This window comes from Cupressus sempervirens, chromosome 3, assembly GCF_028749045.1.
Source record: "Cupressus sempervirens isolate cs-2001-9-10 chromosome 3, ASM2874904v1, whole genome shotgun sequence".
Classification (NCBI taxonomy): Eukaryota; Viridiplantae; Streptophyta; class Pinopsida; order Cupressales; family Cupressaceae; genus Cupressus; species Cupressus sempervirens.
Genome location: NC_143120.1, coordinates 185,645,212 through 185,662,490, shown reverse-complemented (window position 1 = coordinate 185,662,490; position 17,279 = coordinate 185,645,212). Strand labels below are relative to the sequence as shown.

Here is a 17,279-nt window from a genome sequence, read left to right as displayed (position 1 = left end):
TATTGAAGTCATTGGACATTAACTTTGGGTGTCTATGAAGTCTCCTCCTTACTGACTTTAACCGCTCAAACATCTCTCCATCTCTTGCAACCTTCACAAGATCTTGCCGTTGTTCCCCAACAACAGTACCAACACCAATCACAACAACAATGATAAAAATTAACAACTTAGATGGCGGTGCTTCGTATACCCTCATGACACAAACAATAAGATGACAAGCCATTAGGTTTGTCCAGTACAAACGAGGTTGTGTTGTGAAGGTTTAACGATACATGGATCTCTGTGTTTGAAGCACCTGCCCCTCCTCCTTCTACAGGTTGAAAGATAAGTCTTACAGTACCCTTACAAGATCCACATCACACTTTGATTAGCCAAAGGGGCAGTATGGAGCCTCAAGTTAAAAAGGTTTATCCACCATATTAGTTGTGCGAGATGCAAAAGTATATCTTGTCATTTTCATTAAACTATGCATATTCTTCACTATGATCCATTTACTTAATGATATAAAGATAAAGGTGACTTTATAGATTCGATCTTTATGAGCATACAAACTTTGTACATCTGTAATTTAGTAATGAAACAAATTGCAATTTGAATCCAGCAAAATGGTCTGTAGGAATCACATTATATAAAATGATTTTCTACTGCATTGGTCTAATTTTTTTTGCTGGTGATATGTTTTTTTGGCAATTTTTTCTTTTTATTTATAAACTTGCGAAATAATCCATCCTGACTATGAAACTGTTGGTGGCATCCTGACTCTGAAACTGCTGGTGGCATTCTTAAAAATAGTCCAGGTGCCCTGTCTGTGCTTCTATATTTGGGAAGTATGTCTTTGCCAGCATATGTAGGTTGTTTAAACTTTATTTCTACTAGGTCAAGTACAGTCAGTGTGCCCAAATTGTGCATTCACTTTTGGACACATTTTATCAAAAAGAAACACGTGCACCTTGTCTATGATGTGACATTTTAGAGTTAACACTCACAACCTCAAGGATGCAGATTCAAATTGAAGGTTGTGAGATTGTCAACTCCAAGACATGTAGTATCAAACCCTTGGGCATTACTCATATATCTCTATATTGAGATTGGTTAATGAAGATCAGAAATATGGTTTCAGAGGAGCCATTTATAAAAGTCTAGTGATTAATTCGAGTATTACTCCTATGAAGCACCCGAAGGTAGTAAACAGCACATGATGCATATAATCAACAAGTGCCTCATTTACAATGTATATGTTGGTTCATCTATGCACTGTCCAACTCATGTTGCTACTCCAAGTGAATGGAATAACAAATAAACATACTCTGTGATGCCAGTGATCACTATAGTTTTCTCAACACCAAGAAGAGATCATTGCTGATGTGTGCCCAGGTTTTGCAGATGTAAAGTTCCTCATTTCAGCAACTCAAATTAAGTAAAACACATTGAGTAGAAATAGTTGACAAATGCCCAATTAACAAAGGGGTCAATGCCACATTCCTACTATTGCAGGAAGTGCTTCAACCTGACAAATAGCATGGGATGACATAGCACATCACACCTATATTAGAAGAAGTAGATGTCACGGATGTGGCATTTGCATTCGTCGAATAGGTAGATCATGATAACTTTAGTGTGCCCCCAAGTTTGAATCAGTTCAAGAGTTCCCCATTATCATGAAAACATTAATGTTCCTGGTCTCAAGTGCTACGGAGCCACATGAATCAACCCTTTGAAGCCAATTCGATTATTTATTGAACCTGAAATATGAAAACATGTAGGGGTGACTAAAATATTTGGCGGGATATTATTAATGGATGGCTGATAAAATAGGAAGCATGTGTCACAATCTCCCAGTACTGGAGTTTATGAAAAGAGCAAGTTTGAAAATGGAGTGCATCATGTAGCAGAGGAAATTCATGAATTGCTTGGGAAGACATTTGCACAATCACGTAAGCTAACTCCACATGCGAGAAGACATCATGTATGTGGCTTTCAAAGAGCCAAGACTCTATTTGAGAGAACATACATAGCTATGAAGCATGAATGCATGACAACTTAATTGGGACATAATCCAGAATGCCCTCTTTAAAACGTTTGGGAACCCAACCGAAACTAAGCATGAGGTCGTGATATCCATAGAACATGATAGGACTCTATTTCCTTTAGTGAGTCTTCATATTCTAATAGAAATTAGTGTAATATTGTCAACAAGCTGTCATCTGCACTCTATTACCTAGATCATGCAAAATGAATACTGTAGGAAGCTTACTGTAACTGCATGTGAACCATTTGACAAAAGTTAAAAGGAATACACTGAACATGGTATTCCTCAAATTAGTTTGAGAAGAACGTAAAGACCCCCATGACACACGACATCAAATGCAAAGGAGATCTCATTCAATGATTTAAGCTAGTCCAACCATTTCCACCTCTCTATAATTCTAGAAGCCCTTACAGAAAGCCTCTGAAAATCTGCTATGCAAGAATCCAAATCATATCACGTAAACCGTGCCAACTCGTTAAAGTGCGACTCAAGATATTTTTTCGTCAAATATTTTGATGAATTCATCAGTACACTCTTCATATGTAGTGATAGATCTGTGACCCAAGGCTATAGACCCATGGTACTACCACTCATGTGCAACTCCATCCAAAATGTATAGTGCCAAACTTAATTGCCTCACCCTCAACCATAGGACTATGAGCTAGGTAATTGTCCAATTGTTGTACCTATGCTCTAGTTGTACATTTGTCATTACCATCAAAACGATCAACTGTAATCTTGCCAAATGCCTGTTGCAGGTCCCTCTAAACTATTGGTCCTCTATGAATAGCCCTTCCTCCACCCCTCTTCTTCAACTATTCCATGAACTCATCCGAAGAAGAATTGTTTTTTATAACTTCAAAAAGGTCAAGTCACGAGATAGGATCCACCAAGAAACAAAAGCAATCTACAAACAAGCTAAAGAGGAACACACAATCCACATCTAATTCCACAAAAGAATCTAAAAAATCCACTCCTAAGGGGGAATAGCCTAATAAGAAGTCTAATTGTCAACTTCAACTTCCTCTTCCAAACAAACAGATTTTAATATCAAAAAGAGTTAGAGTGTTGGAAAAGGTGAGGCTGCTTGCAAGCTTGAGCTCATAATTTCACAAGTTGTGCCTTACAAAAGGCCCTCAATCAATAGCACTCCATCATTAGAGCTGCCACCGCTTAATGATGAAGGGAAGTTATTTTTAGAGCCCAGGGCTATTGCTGATATGAAGGGGAGAAAAGTCTAAAATATGGTTATTCAAGAATATTTGGTGAAGTGGAAAAGTTTACTTCTCAAAGATGTCATATGAGAGGGAGCAAAGATATTTGATCATCTAAAATCGCGATTGCTTGAGGGCAAGCAAAATTTGGGATGGGAGGATTGTCAAGTCCTAGTGCTAAATTAATTATTTAAATCAGTGTTTTGTAGCATTTAAATATCATTAATAGATTAATAATAATACTCTTTTTAGTCAATACCAAAGAAGAAAAAACAATAAATTCAATTCAAACTAGTTGCCTACTTCAATTTCAAATGCAAACAGGTATTTAAGGACCAAAAAGGCACTCCTTAAGCCATTGAATATCTAGTATTTTTCTGAGTTTATGGCCTACATTATTGAACTCCTTTGGGGAACAAACCTGTGCAAGAAGCACCCAGGTAGGAAAAAACACCTCTAGTGACTGAATTCATACACTGATCTGAATCAGATATGAAAATAATTATTATTATATTCATTTCCAAACCGCCATCACAACAAGAGTCATTGGAGAGCATCAAAGAAGCACAGAAAAAAATCGTGGAGCACAGAAGGCTAGGGAGACACAGTGCAGAACTCATGCCATTCACAAGGTGCCGGCACCCTGGTTTGCATTATTGTGTCTGTTGGATGTCCACCAAGAAAAAATTCCACATGCAACTTGAAACTGTAAGGGAGGGTCATCAACGACAATCCCAATACTATCCCTGCAAATCAACATTCATAATTGCCAGAAAATTTCACCTGTAAGGCATCATTGTATCTGCAGCACTCCAAGGTTGCTTAGGAAAAACTCTGTAATGTTTGCAACAATATGCAGTAAGCATTATGAATGCTGACTTCTTATTTTAGAAATTATATTTACTGAGATGCTATTGTTTTAGACAGTTTAACTCAAAGTATGTTGCCAATCTTGTTATAACAATGGATAAATGTTCATTACTGTAGAAACGCATTTACTGCAGTTGTGCTATTTTCTGTAGACAATACAATTTGAATGAATATTAGTATTGGATCATAACAAAGTCAATATCCTCAGACACTACAAAAATGGAATATTCCACCTATGCATGTCTCTATTTCTCTTACAAATATATGAAATGGCATTCAAACGTGGATTTGATTCTCTACCAGCAAATGCAGAGGCAAGTTTTTTGACACACCTCACTAACATTTGGTGTATTTAGACTGTGATTCAAAATTTAATGTTCTCTACACTTTGCCCTTATACCATGCAGCAAGTGGATTCTCAGGCTATCCAAACCATAGTTTTATGTCTATGCCCATCTTTGCTCTTTTTATAACATATATGAACTAAGTTTTCAAACGTTAGTGTTCTAGCAAGATGTAATAACTTCAAAAACATTTCAAAAGAGGACAAACTATTAACCAGAGCAACCATATCTCATCTTCAGCCAGCTTTCTGTTGATTGCAAATAACTGATCTCTTAAGTCTTCTTGTCTAAGAAGTTGTTCCAAAAAGAGTGGCCTCCACTCAACTTTCTATTAAACAACAGGTCTTTCAAATATAGTAGCACCATACCTTTTCTTCAAGGTTTGATATTTGTTGTTCGAATCTTCCCAAAGGTTTTTGACAGAAGTGTCATTCCAAATATCTGATAAATTCATCAGATGTGGACAATTTCGATAACAAAAGAGATCCTTTGGGATGTTTATCAAAATCCAGAAAATTGTGAAAGATGCGGTGCCCATTTTGAGGGTTATCCTTTCATAGTCTCAGTAATCATGGACAGTGAGTATTTTGTGACTTCAAACAATAAAATTTGGCCAATTAATTTGTGTATTCCAAACAAGACTAGGTCTTCAAACATTACCCATGTTTGCCAACATAACAAGAATAAGTACTAGACTAGTCACAAGAAACATGGAACCTTACCAAGGTTTTACCAAAAGAATTCCATTGACACTTTTCCATGGTAACAGACAATATAGGGATTATTATCAAGAATCATAAACAACAATTGACAGGTCTGAGAAACATGTGTAATTTATCTCCGAATCCCTGACTCTAGCATTGCTTTTCTGCACTTTCTGTTGTTATTCTACATTATAGTCCTCTGTCCTAGACACTATTTTTCTACACTTTTCTGTGTGTTCTACTTCTTCTCTGTGCCCCAATCTATAAACTGTCAATTGCTATTTATGTCATCATTTGCATGCTTGAGCCCTTCATTCTTCAACAGGGGCTGAGCTGTACTCAGTGCACACTTGAACTGCTACCTCTATTCTATCTGCCCATTATTTATTTGGCATTGGCATACGTGCCCACAAACAGAAAAAGTGGGCAATCCAATTCAAATCAGATCACCATGCATCCCTATGGCAATAAACTCCTCTTTTTGTAGAGTAATGCTTCTATGTTATAAATCTTATGTGTAACCTTACCTAAAGGGATGGATACGATTTATGAAGCCACTGCCTTAAGGAACATCTTTATAAAAGGAGGTCTAAACATTAGTATATTCAAAATTCAACTGCATAGAAAATGCTGAACAACAAAAGGAATATGTACCAGCAATGAAAAGTCGGGTCTCTAGTCTCAATCAGTCAATCATACTAGACATCCATTCCAAAGGAGGAAAATGAGGATAAGTAAGAATAGCTCTATTTATCAAGCATGATTCACAAAGGAATAGCCTATTTATCAAGCATGCTTCACAAAGCTAAGACATGTGAGAGTAACACATAATAAGATACTTGTAAAGAATCTAAAGATGAAGACTCACCTGTCTGTGACCATATCATGATTTATGAAGGGTGGATTTGGGACATTGCGAAGAGAGGGTACTTCAACATTTATGGCTCTGCTAAAAAACAAAAAGGGGTTCCCTAAGATCCTACAAGACAGAAACAGAGAAAAGAAGGATTCAAATTGCAGACAAACTGAAAATTTCTATATTTAAAGGCAAAAATTTGTCCCTAGCCACGCATCCTACTAGCTTGGTAGAGTTGTGCAATAGGATCTCATAAAAAAATGATATTTACTCATTTGCAAATTTCCTAGAACTCATTCAGACTGGTTAAGTAATAGCTTACACACAAGAAAATATATTTTAGATTTTAAAATGATTGGTGACAAAATCAAGACTGGTGCCTTCAACCTTTCTTGACAGTCTAAACAACCTAAATATTCAAAGATAGGTGTATATCCTTCATCTAATCATCAGAGATAGTACTTCTTTATCTATCTTTCTACATTTATCTATCTATTTTTATCTATTCATTAAAACATGAATAATTTGGATTGCTTGTTTTGTTATCTTTCTATGATTCACACCTATGATTTATTTTCTTTTTGTCCATTACAAACATACACTGGTTTATAATTTTTTCTTAGTTTTGGAGGATAAATTGACTTATTCAGACGAGCAAAGCTCATGTGCAAAATTTCCACATAAAGATGATAAAATAGATGTTGTAAATTCAACAATATTTAGCCATAAGTAGTGTATTGATATTTTAGGATTGGTCTTAGATGATCAATCATTCAATAGATGAGTTCAATATGGACTAGTCTTTGAATAGATAAGATCAATACTGAATGAGACTTGGAATACAATAATATTCATGCGGAATGCTGAAAAAACATAAAGAGTTTCAATTAGAGATATTAAACCCATGCTAACAAAACATAAAGAGTTTCGTTAGAGATATTATACGAATTTTAAATATATATAGTAGTACTTTTGTTCATACAGAGAAGTCTGGAGTTTGGACATATTGGGAAGCATAAAGATTCTTATCCGACGTTCATTGATAATCAATTTCTCAAGTTCATCATTTTGGCTGAAGACAGTAACAGTTGGCTCTAGAAGGTGTTAACAATTGAATGTTCAGACATTACATGCAGTAATTTTTATAATGTTGTACAGGCATGATTTGGTGGGTTGTCATTTACATTTCAAATGGTCGCAGATCCCTCCACAGCTAACCCCATTGTCACTTGGCTCACCCATTATCAACTCACCCCCATGGCACCCTTTGGACCCAAACCTCTTTCACGATAGCTGATGAGAACACAACCCACAACATAGAATGGACACAACAGGAAAAAGGAAATTGTATTAACTGTGAAAATAAGCTAGTACATTCACTACAGAGAAAATAGACTTCAAAACATGCCCTAAGGGCTTACAATAGCATAAATCTGGAGATAATTTCTCCTTTTAGTACCTCCTCTCAAACTCCACTCCGAACTACCTTTTACAATGCCAGAAATCTCCTTAAATAGACTCCTGAGGGTTAAGGACTAGGAATACATTCTAGAAAGTGCTAGTAGGCATCCACCGACCAAGTAGAAGGCTCCAGAAGCTGCGTTAGAAGTCGACACAAATCTAGAAGAATCCAGAAATGGTAACCGAACTTCCGGGAGGCATAACTTTTGAACCGTAGCTCCGATTGACGAACCGTTTACATTTTCAAAAAGCTTCGCTCGTCCCCCATTTTTCGGCCCTTTTCGAAGTCATTTAATGCCCCTAACCTGAATTTGAAGCATTCTTAGGAGGTCTCCAAAACCCGAAAAACTGCAATAACTTTCAAACCGTGGGGCCTTTTGACCTAATTCTTTTTCTGGAATGCTCTAAATTACAATTACATTCATCTAGCCAATTTACACCTTCTAGTTTACCAAAATGATGGCCCAATTACATACTCCTATTTTTTCGGGATTTACTAGCACACTGATAATGGAACTATGAGAGTTGGAACCTTTATTTGACCCAAATGGGTATCCAGAAATGAAAACACATGAAACAGAAACTAAGTCTAAGTACATTTTTTTTGGGTGACAAAGGATTGCCCTTATACCTCTGGATGCTCCTGCATCAGACACCCAGGGTAGATTGAAAAGTGACCCTGTCACTTTATGAATGGTAGAGGAAATCCCAAATGGGAAACCTCAGCTGCTGAAATCCAAGTTGAATCCTCTATCGATCGTCCTTTCCACTTGACCAAATATTCTTCATACTGCCTATTTCTTGTACTTCTACCCACACGATGATCTAGAATGTCTTGTATCTCCTCCTTCTTAGAAGCAGGAATCGGACATGGCTCTAACACCAGCTCCTCATCTGCACCATCATCATGATACTCTGTTAAATCTGCAATGTTGAAAATAGGAGAAATGTGAATACCATCTGGCAGCTCCACCTCATACGCATTTCCTGAGTCATGTTTCTTCAGAATTTTTCAAGGGCCAAATTTCTTCATTTTCAGCTTGTTGTAAGTACCGGCTGGAAATCTTTTTTTTCGTAAGTGTACCATGACTAGATCCCCTGCTTGGAATTCCTTATGTCTTCTCCTTTGATCAGCCCTAGTTTTATACTCTTGATTCATCTTGGTAATGTGTGCCTGAACCTCATCATGTAGACGCTTGATATGTTCAGCAAATTCTTCAGCTTCAGCACTTGTCCTCTCCCCTTGTTCTATCTTCCTCAATTTTGGTGCAGTCCTTGGGCTATTTCCATATACAATTTGGAATGGTGATTTTCTAGTACTCCTATTTACAGAGTTATTATAAGCAAACTCTGCCTGTGCTAGAATCAAATCCCATCTCTTGGGCTTATCCCCAACTAAACATCTCAGCAAATTGCCCAGACTTCTGTTTGGCCGTCAGTCTGTGGGTGATGTGTGGAACTGAATTTCAAGTCTGTTTTCAACTTCTTCCACAATGTCCTCCAGAAATACCCCACAAATTTAGTATCTCTGTTAGAAACTATACTCCTTGGGAGACCATGTAGTCTCACCACTTCTCTGAAAAACAAGTCTGCAATTTGGACAGAATCATGAATTTTGTGGCATGGAATGAAATGTGTCATTTTGGAGAACCTATCAACCACCACAAATACTGAGTCATTACCCCTTTGTGTCCTCGGCAATCCAAGAACAAAATCCATACTTATGTCCTCCCATGGCTTTGATGGAACAGGCAATGGCTGATATAGTCCAGTGTTGTGGCTAAATCCCTTGGCAACTTGACAAACCTGGCAACTCTGTACAAACTTCTTCACATCCTGTGAAATCTGAGGCCAAAAATAATGTTCTCTAAGAATGGCAATGGTCTTATCTCGACCAAAATGGCCTGTCATCCCTCCACTGTGTTTCTCCTTAATCAGATTTTCCCTCATGGAACTCCTTGGAATGCATAATTGACTGCCCTTGAATAACATACCATCCTGAATCAGATAGTCTAACCACTTAGTTCTATCTATAGCAACAGGCTCTTTACAAGCTTTCCATGCTTCAGCAAAATCAGGATCTTCAAGATACAGATTCTTGAGTTCATCAAACCCAACTACTTCAACCTGCATTACTGTAAGCAACAACTGTCTCCTGCTTAGTGCATCTGCAACCCTATTAGATTTTCCACTTCTATGCTTCAACACAAATGTATAGCTCTGCAAGAACTCTACCCACTTCATATGCCTCTAATTCAATTTACCTTGGCTATTTAGGTACTGTAATGCCTGATGATCAGTATACAAAACAAACTCCTTTGGCAATAAATAATGCCTCCATTTCTTTAAGGCCTGGACTATTGCATAGAACTCTTGATCATAAACAGAATACTTCTTCTTTGCATCATTCAATTTTTCACTAAAATATGCAATAGGCTTACCTTCTTGGCTTAATACAGCCCCAATAGCACTGCCACTAGCATCACAATCCACCTGGAACACTTTTCTAAAATCTGGAAGTGCCAACACAGGCTGTTCTGTCACCTTCTTCTTCAGCAATTCAAAACTTCTCGCAGCTGTTGTAGTCCATTTGAACTCTTTTCTATCCCCTCTTATTGTATCAGTTAGGGGTGCACATATGCCACTGAAATTCTTTATGAACTTCCTGTAAAAACTAACCAAACCATGAAATGATCTTACCTCAGTAGCAGACCTTGGAGTAGGCCATTCCAAGATGGCTTTTACCTTCTCTAGATCCATTTTAAGACCTTCAGGTGATATAACAAACCCCAAGTAGACTAACTCCCTTTTAGCAAAGGTACACTTTTTCAAATTAATTAACAATTTCTCTTCCCTCAACCTCTCAAGAACACTACGAATATGCAATAAATGTTCTTCCAAAGTCTTGCTGAAAATTAAAATATCATCCAAATAAACAATAACAATTTTTCTCAAGAACTTCTTAAGTACCTCATTCATGAGCCGCATGAAGGTGCTTGGGGCGTTCGTTAATCCAAAGGGCATGACTAACCACTCATAAAGACCCTCCTTGGTCTTGAAGGCTGTTTTCCACTCATCTCCTTCTCGAATCCGTATCTGGTGATAACCAATCTTGAGATCTATCTTTGTGAAGTACTGAGCTCCACTCAAGCAGTCCATAAGATCATCCATTCTTGGCAAAGGAAACCGGTACTTGATAGTTATCCTATTTATAGCTCAAGAGTGTGTACACATCCTCCACTCTCCATCCTTCTTTGGTGCGAGTACTGTAGGTACTACACATGGACTTAGGCTCTCCCGAATCAAGCTCTTCCTCAATAGCTCCTGAACCTGTCTATTTAGCTCCTCTGTTTCAGTAGGAGTCATCCTGTGAGCAGCCTTGTTAGGCAAACTAGCTCCTGGAATCAGATCTATCTAATGACTGATTTGCCTTACTAGTGGCAATCCTTCTGGAACATTATCAGAGATAATATCTCCAAACTCAACTAGTAAATCTGAAACTTCAAGTGGTATTTCACTACTACCTTCTTTATCCACATGAGCAACCCTAGCTTGACCCTCAGCACTCCTATCTGTCCTTCCTTGTCTTTGAGGGCATTCAAAGGCACGATGACCTTCTTCATTACAATGGAAACAGGTACCACGGAAGCCTCCTCTTCCTTGTCCACGTCCTCTACCTCTTCCTCTCTGATTTCCAAAGTCTTGATCACGGGAGCGGTTGAAACCCTCATTCCTCTGGTTCTTGCTAGTACCCACATTTTCATTTTTCTTTTGGGTTTCATTGCAGCCTCCAGATGACCTGCCGCTTCCCCTTCCTTCTTGACTGCGCCCTCTTTGTCTTCCTTCAAACCTTTTATTCAGCTTCTCTTCAACTCGTAGGGCAAACTGGTATGCCTCTTCAATGCTGGTCATTCTTACCAGACTTAATTCCTCCTGGATGCTAAGCCGCAGCCCACTAATATAACGAGCAACCTTCTCCTTATTTGCTTCTGCATGCCCTGCTCTAATCAAGAGTCGGTAAAACTCCTCTGTATATTCTTGGACTGATCTTCCTGCTTGCTTTAACCCATGCATCTTCTTAAACAAATCAAGCTCGTAGTCCACAGGAATGAACTGCTTCTTCAATTTGTCCACCATCCGATCCCACCTTGTGATCTTCTGCTTTCCCCTTCTATTTCTTTCCAATTGAACCTCTTGCCACCAGATTTTGGCATGGCCTTTCAGTTTGGCCTTTGCAAACTTAACCCTATCTGGGTCCCTGATATCCTCATACTCAAAGTATTCTTCCAGTTCATTGATCCAATCGATCAACTCATCTGGTTTCAGATTTCCTGAAAATACACCCACTTCAATTGTAGGTCTTTTCCCAAACTTAGTAATGGCCCTAAAAAGCCTTTCCTCTGCATGATTCAGAACTTCCCCTTCTGGTCCAATTTCGTCTTCTTCATTGTCATCCTCACTTTCATCACCTGCGGCCACACTTGTTCCTCTACGGAGCTCCTCCTGCAATGCTTGTACCTGCCTTTGGAGGGCTCTAACCTCCTCAAGATTAATAGCTTTGGCCCTTCCGCTACGCTCTCTTCGTGGAGGCATCTTCTAACTCGAACCCACAACCACACAGTCCTGGTGCAAACTGCCTCACAGTCGGCGCTCCGTCTACACACTCAGGAAAACCTGCTCTGATACCACTTGATGGGAACACAACCCACAACATAGAATGGACACAACAGGAAAAGGGAAATTGTATTAACTGTGAAAATAAGCTAGTACATTCAATACAGAGAAAATAGACTTCAAAACATGCCCTAAGGGCTTACAATAGCATAAATCTAGAGATAATTTCTCCTTTTAGTACCTCCTCTCAAACTCCACTCCGAACTACTTTTTACAATGCTAGAAATCTCCTTAAATAGACCCCGGAGGGTTAAGGACTAAGAATACATTCTAGAAAGTGCTAGTAGGCATCCACCGACCAAATAGAAGGCTCCAGAAGCTGCGTTAGAAGTCGACACAAATCTAGAAGAATCCAAAAACGGTAACCGAACTTCCGGGAGGCATAACTTTTGAACCGTAGCTCCGATTGACGAACCGTTTACATTTTCGGAAAGCTCTCGAAGCGCTTTATAGCCCTATGGACGAGCTGCGCTCGTCCCCCATTTTTCAGCCCTTTTCGAAGTCATTTAATGCCCCTAACCTGAATTTGAAGCATTCTTAGGTCTCCAAAACTCGAAAAACTACAATAACTTTCAAACCGTGGGGCCTTTTGACCTGATTCTTTTTCTGGAATGCTCTAAATTACAATTACATTCATCTGGCCAATTTACACCTTCTAGTTTATCAAAATGATGGCCCAATTACATACTCCTATTTTTTCGGGATTTACTAGCACACTGATAGTGGAACTATGAGAGTTGAAACCTTTATTTGACCCAAATGGGTATCCAGAAATGAAAACACATGAAACAGAAACTAAGTCTAAGTACATTTTTTTTGGGTGACATAAGATTGCCCTTATACCTCTGGATGCTCCTGCATCAATAGCGGAAGGTACCGGTGCCACATGAGATTGTTGATTTGGAACAGGGGAGTTCTCATTCGAGGGAATTAGAGTTGGTCCCTCACATGACGTGGTGTATGGGGAGAGGAGTCAAAGGGAAGGGCTCTTGCATATATCCAACATGAGGTATCTGAGACACAGGGTGAGTCAAGTGACCTAGCACAATATTTGGCAGTTATGGAGGCAAGCACATGACAATATGTGGCTGATATGGAGGCAGGTGCACGAAGGATATTGGTGTTTTCTCAATTACGGGCCCACAGGGTGGCAGATCAGGCTGTAGAGTGATTGTTGGCATTTGCTAAAGGAGGGTGCATTGCACAGTGTTTTGATTGTTGAGGATGGCCTGCTACAGAGATCAGAGATCCCAATGATGTTGGAGGACTGGAGGCTTTGAGAGCCCATGAGGGAGAGTAGAAGCCACTTCTTGCAGAGGAGGAATGAGTAGGCATTCCGAGAGGGCTATTATGAGCTCAACAGGGCCTAATATGCAGCATCATGGGATCAAGCATGTAGTATACACTTATGGCTCAAAATGCATCTGTGTATGCGTTCACAGGATGGTCCCCTGCAACAGTCCAGCTCAGCATTACTCGGCCGGAGGGTAGGCAAACTTTCATGCCCGTAGGAACCTCTGCATGCACCAGCCTCACTATTCGGCATGGGCACGTTCCTACCATTCTATAGGCTTCTGCATCGAAAAGGCTCTATAATCAAACCCTAAGGATCTACAAATTTGTTCCTTTTTTTATAAACCTTTTGTATAAAATGTATTCTCTGCCAAATTCTGTTTTAACCCATAATTATTTTCCATTTGAAACCTTCAAGTAAAATTAAAGATTCTTCAATAGACTAAACTAAAATTGAATCCAAGCTTTTTGTATCTACATAGAAAAATTTGAAGCTAATCTCAACATTATATATAGGCAATACCATATTTACCCAGAAAATAAACTGTAAAAAGCAATAACATACCATTTATGCTCAATTTCAGGGCACGGAGATGAGTGAAATGCAACGGGCAAAGCCGCTAGAACTAAACAGCTGAGACAAATAGATCCTCCATTGCTACAAGGCAGCCATAACGAAAATCTCCAGGAAGCAAAACCGCGGAAGAAGACTGCAGCTAGGGCATAAATACTACATAATATCATGCTTCTTCTAGTACAAATACCCCCTCCTATCCAAATATCTTGCCTCTGATTACTCCATTTTAATGCATTTGCATGAGTGGGTACCGTAGGTTCAGCGCCTGATTACTCCATTTCGACGAGTTTACACGGTGATGCCTCTAATTACTCCATTTGATCGAAGAGTTTACTTTGCACGGTGAGTTCACTGCCGCGGGAGGAGACGAAATGAATAAATCTTGAATAATGAACTATTCGTTGATGCTTTTGGGTGTTGCTTTAATTAGAGACGATTAAAATTTAAATAAATAATATAACTTAAATATGTAATATATTTTAAAGACAAAATTAAAATTTCATCACAAGTTAATGTCTTAAACGCGTGTACTATGTAGTAGTGCTTCACCTACATGGTTGCTTGAGCACCTGGCAGCTAGGCAAGGCCCAGAGGTCACTTGGCATTTTCAACAAGTCCTTGGCCAAACCTTAGAGAAAAACTCAGTTGGAGAATCGGGTCTCATGTTGCAGCTCATGGGTGAACAATGAGTGACTTCCTCTATAAGAGTGGATTAGAATTAATAGTGAAGCTTTTCTTGTTGCTTATGGAATATAATCTTTGCTTGAGCTTTGTTGGAATACCTTCACATGCTAGGAATTGTGTGGCAAGGGCTCTTAAGAGATATTTCTTAAACATACATGCATTGACATCACATTCTCATTTTTGCTTTGCAGGGTGTTTCTTAAAGTTAAGAGATATTTTCATTTTAGGGCATATGAATAGAGTCATAAATTTATAGTTAAATTTTTCTTTTGTCGTGCAGACCCTTGATTGCATAACAGATAAAAATGACTTGCATACTTTCAATTTAGGCCCACTAATGAATTGTTTTATATCCTTAAAATTCAGCAAACAATTCTTTATGTAACCTCTACACTACAATCTCTCAGAAAAAGAAAGTATTGTTTTGTTTTTTTGTTCATTGCAATCGTTTGTATGTATCCACTTCATTTTGAGCGTGAAAACAAAGTTAGGTTTAACTGACTGGTAGAGAAGGACAGGTTGTAACAAAGTAAACTGCTACTCTTTCTTCTTATTCTGTTGCTAAAGATGATTGCTCTGATGTTGTTACTTGCATTGCATCTACTTATGTATATGCTTCATTTGATGCTTGTTGGATAAACAACTGTGAGTGTTGCTTCAATAGAATCGACAACCACCATATGTTGTCCATGGTGGATCAAGCACTTCGTCTACCAAGTAAATTATCTATGCCTTTTCCTCTTCTATCCGCTACCTATTAAATAGGAGCCAAGTTTAGTGTATGATACTTGCAACATTCGGAAACAAGCCATGCCAAAGAACCAAGCTGTAGGAGCAAAACAGGCCTAGCTGAGAAACCTATATATGACACTTGTCATTGGGCCTCTTCTGAAGTTTCTTCTTCCTTGCAATCCATTCACATCTCCTGTGAAACTTGCCGCAGGGACTAGAGCTGCACGCAGCCCTTGTTAGAGAAATAGAAACATGTTTTCAGTATTTCTCAAGTTTGAGTGTTGTAGGCGAGGCCCATGTCGTTCATAACTATGACTTGTGTTGGTCTGTCTTTTGTTTGGATTTGAGCCTTGTTTATTCTATAGATCCTGAAAAGGCCCATTAAAATGAGGTTTCTTATAGAAGAGTGAGAGAATTTGGGAGAGAAATGAATAGTCCCCTACACATTCATACGATTACGTCGATGAAAAGCAGCTGGCTAGGTAGCACTTTGAATGCATTATGGAAGGAATATAACAACATAAATGCTATGACAAAAAATATGCTCAACAATGAGGAAGTAAACCAAGTCCACTTTGTCGGCCACCCTTAAACATCATACACTAAGGAGAAAGTTAAGCTTCAAAGAAATTAGTCAACTTTGACTATTTAACACTTTTAGTGTTGGAATAAAGCTTATTGCGTGATGTTTAGCCATTTGTGCTTTGCCAAGTGCTTAGCGCAGAGACTACAGACCCAGAGTAATGTGCATGAAATAGATAAAGTAAGTGAATTAACTATTCTTGAGCATCTTATTGGTTTGCATAAAGTAGAAATGATCAGTTGATATAAAGGGCTAAATAAACTCAATAGATTGCTTCAATGGTAGTCATTCTCTCCCTGAGATTGTCAATCGTTGGATTTTAAATGTAGCTTCTCACTTTCATATAAGAGAATGCTTATGCTGTAATAAATTTTTAATATTTGTCATATTTTGTATTAGAATATAATAAAAGGTTTGGAAAACAATTAATTTACTTTTTCTCTTTAGTGCATTTTGTCAAGAGGTTGGCCACAACTAATTGCATGTCTATCTAGTCAACTTTAGTAGAAGATTTTTTTAATTTATTAATTAAACTATTATTCCTTAATAACTTAATGTCGTATTCACAATTTCCTTATTAGCTAGGACACTACATTCTTTGTTTACTTAACTATTCATATTAGCTTTTTTATATTTTATGATTTTTAAAAAGCTTTAGGGAAAATGATTGGCATATGTGTAATTAAGGGAACATCCATAACATATCATTTTCATCTCAAATTTTTTGAAAGGAAGACATTTGTGCATCATGGTCATTACGATCCCATGCATATGACCCACCCTCCATTTGCTCCAAAACTTTGTAAAATATTTATTTTGAATTTTGAATATTTATTTTAGTTAGTTGATTCCATGTGTTTGTAAATAAGCTATTTACTTTTGAACAAGTTATTTTATTACTTTCTATTTTTTAAAAATCTTTATTACTTTATTTTTTTAATTAAGAAATCTTATTAATAATCAAAACAAAGAATTGCTTGATCAAATATATCTTAGATTAAGACTCATTATGGCATCTTTTGAATGTCGATTAGATCTGATTTATTGTTGATAATATTTTTTATTAATCAAGCAAATAGAGTTAGTTATAAATTTAAAAGAAATATCTAAGCTACACTTTTGATTTTAGATTAAGTATTTTATTGAAATTAAAATGTTGATAAAAGAATATTATACATTTTTATGCAAATGTAGTACATCATAAAATTACACATATACTTGCATTAAAAGTTCTTTTATTCACCAAAAGAAAGTGCAT

The 17,279-nt window shown here is 37.8% G+C and overlaps 1 pseudogene across 1 annotated transcript in view; it reads right to left on the bottom strand.

Moving 5' to 3' along the window:
* LOC149565414 (G-type lectin S-receptor-like serine/threonine-protein kinase At2g19130 pseudogene) overlaps positions 1–14,422 on the bottom strand; it is a 34,737-nt pseudogene extending 20,315 nt beyond the window's left edge. Inside the window, exon 1 of the transcript XR_016362043.1 lies at positions 14,011–14,422. The product of XR_016362043.1 is annotated as a G-type lectin S-receptor-like serine/threonine-protein kinase At2g19130 pseudogene (transcript). The remainder of the gene's footprint in view (positions 1–14,010) is intronic.
* Between the last annotated feature and the right edge of the window lie 2,857 nt (positions 14,423–17,279).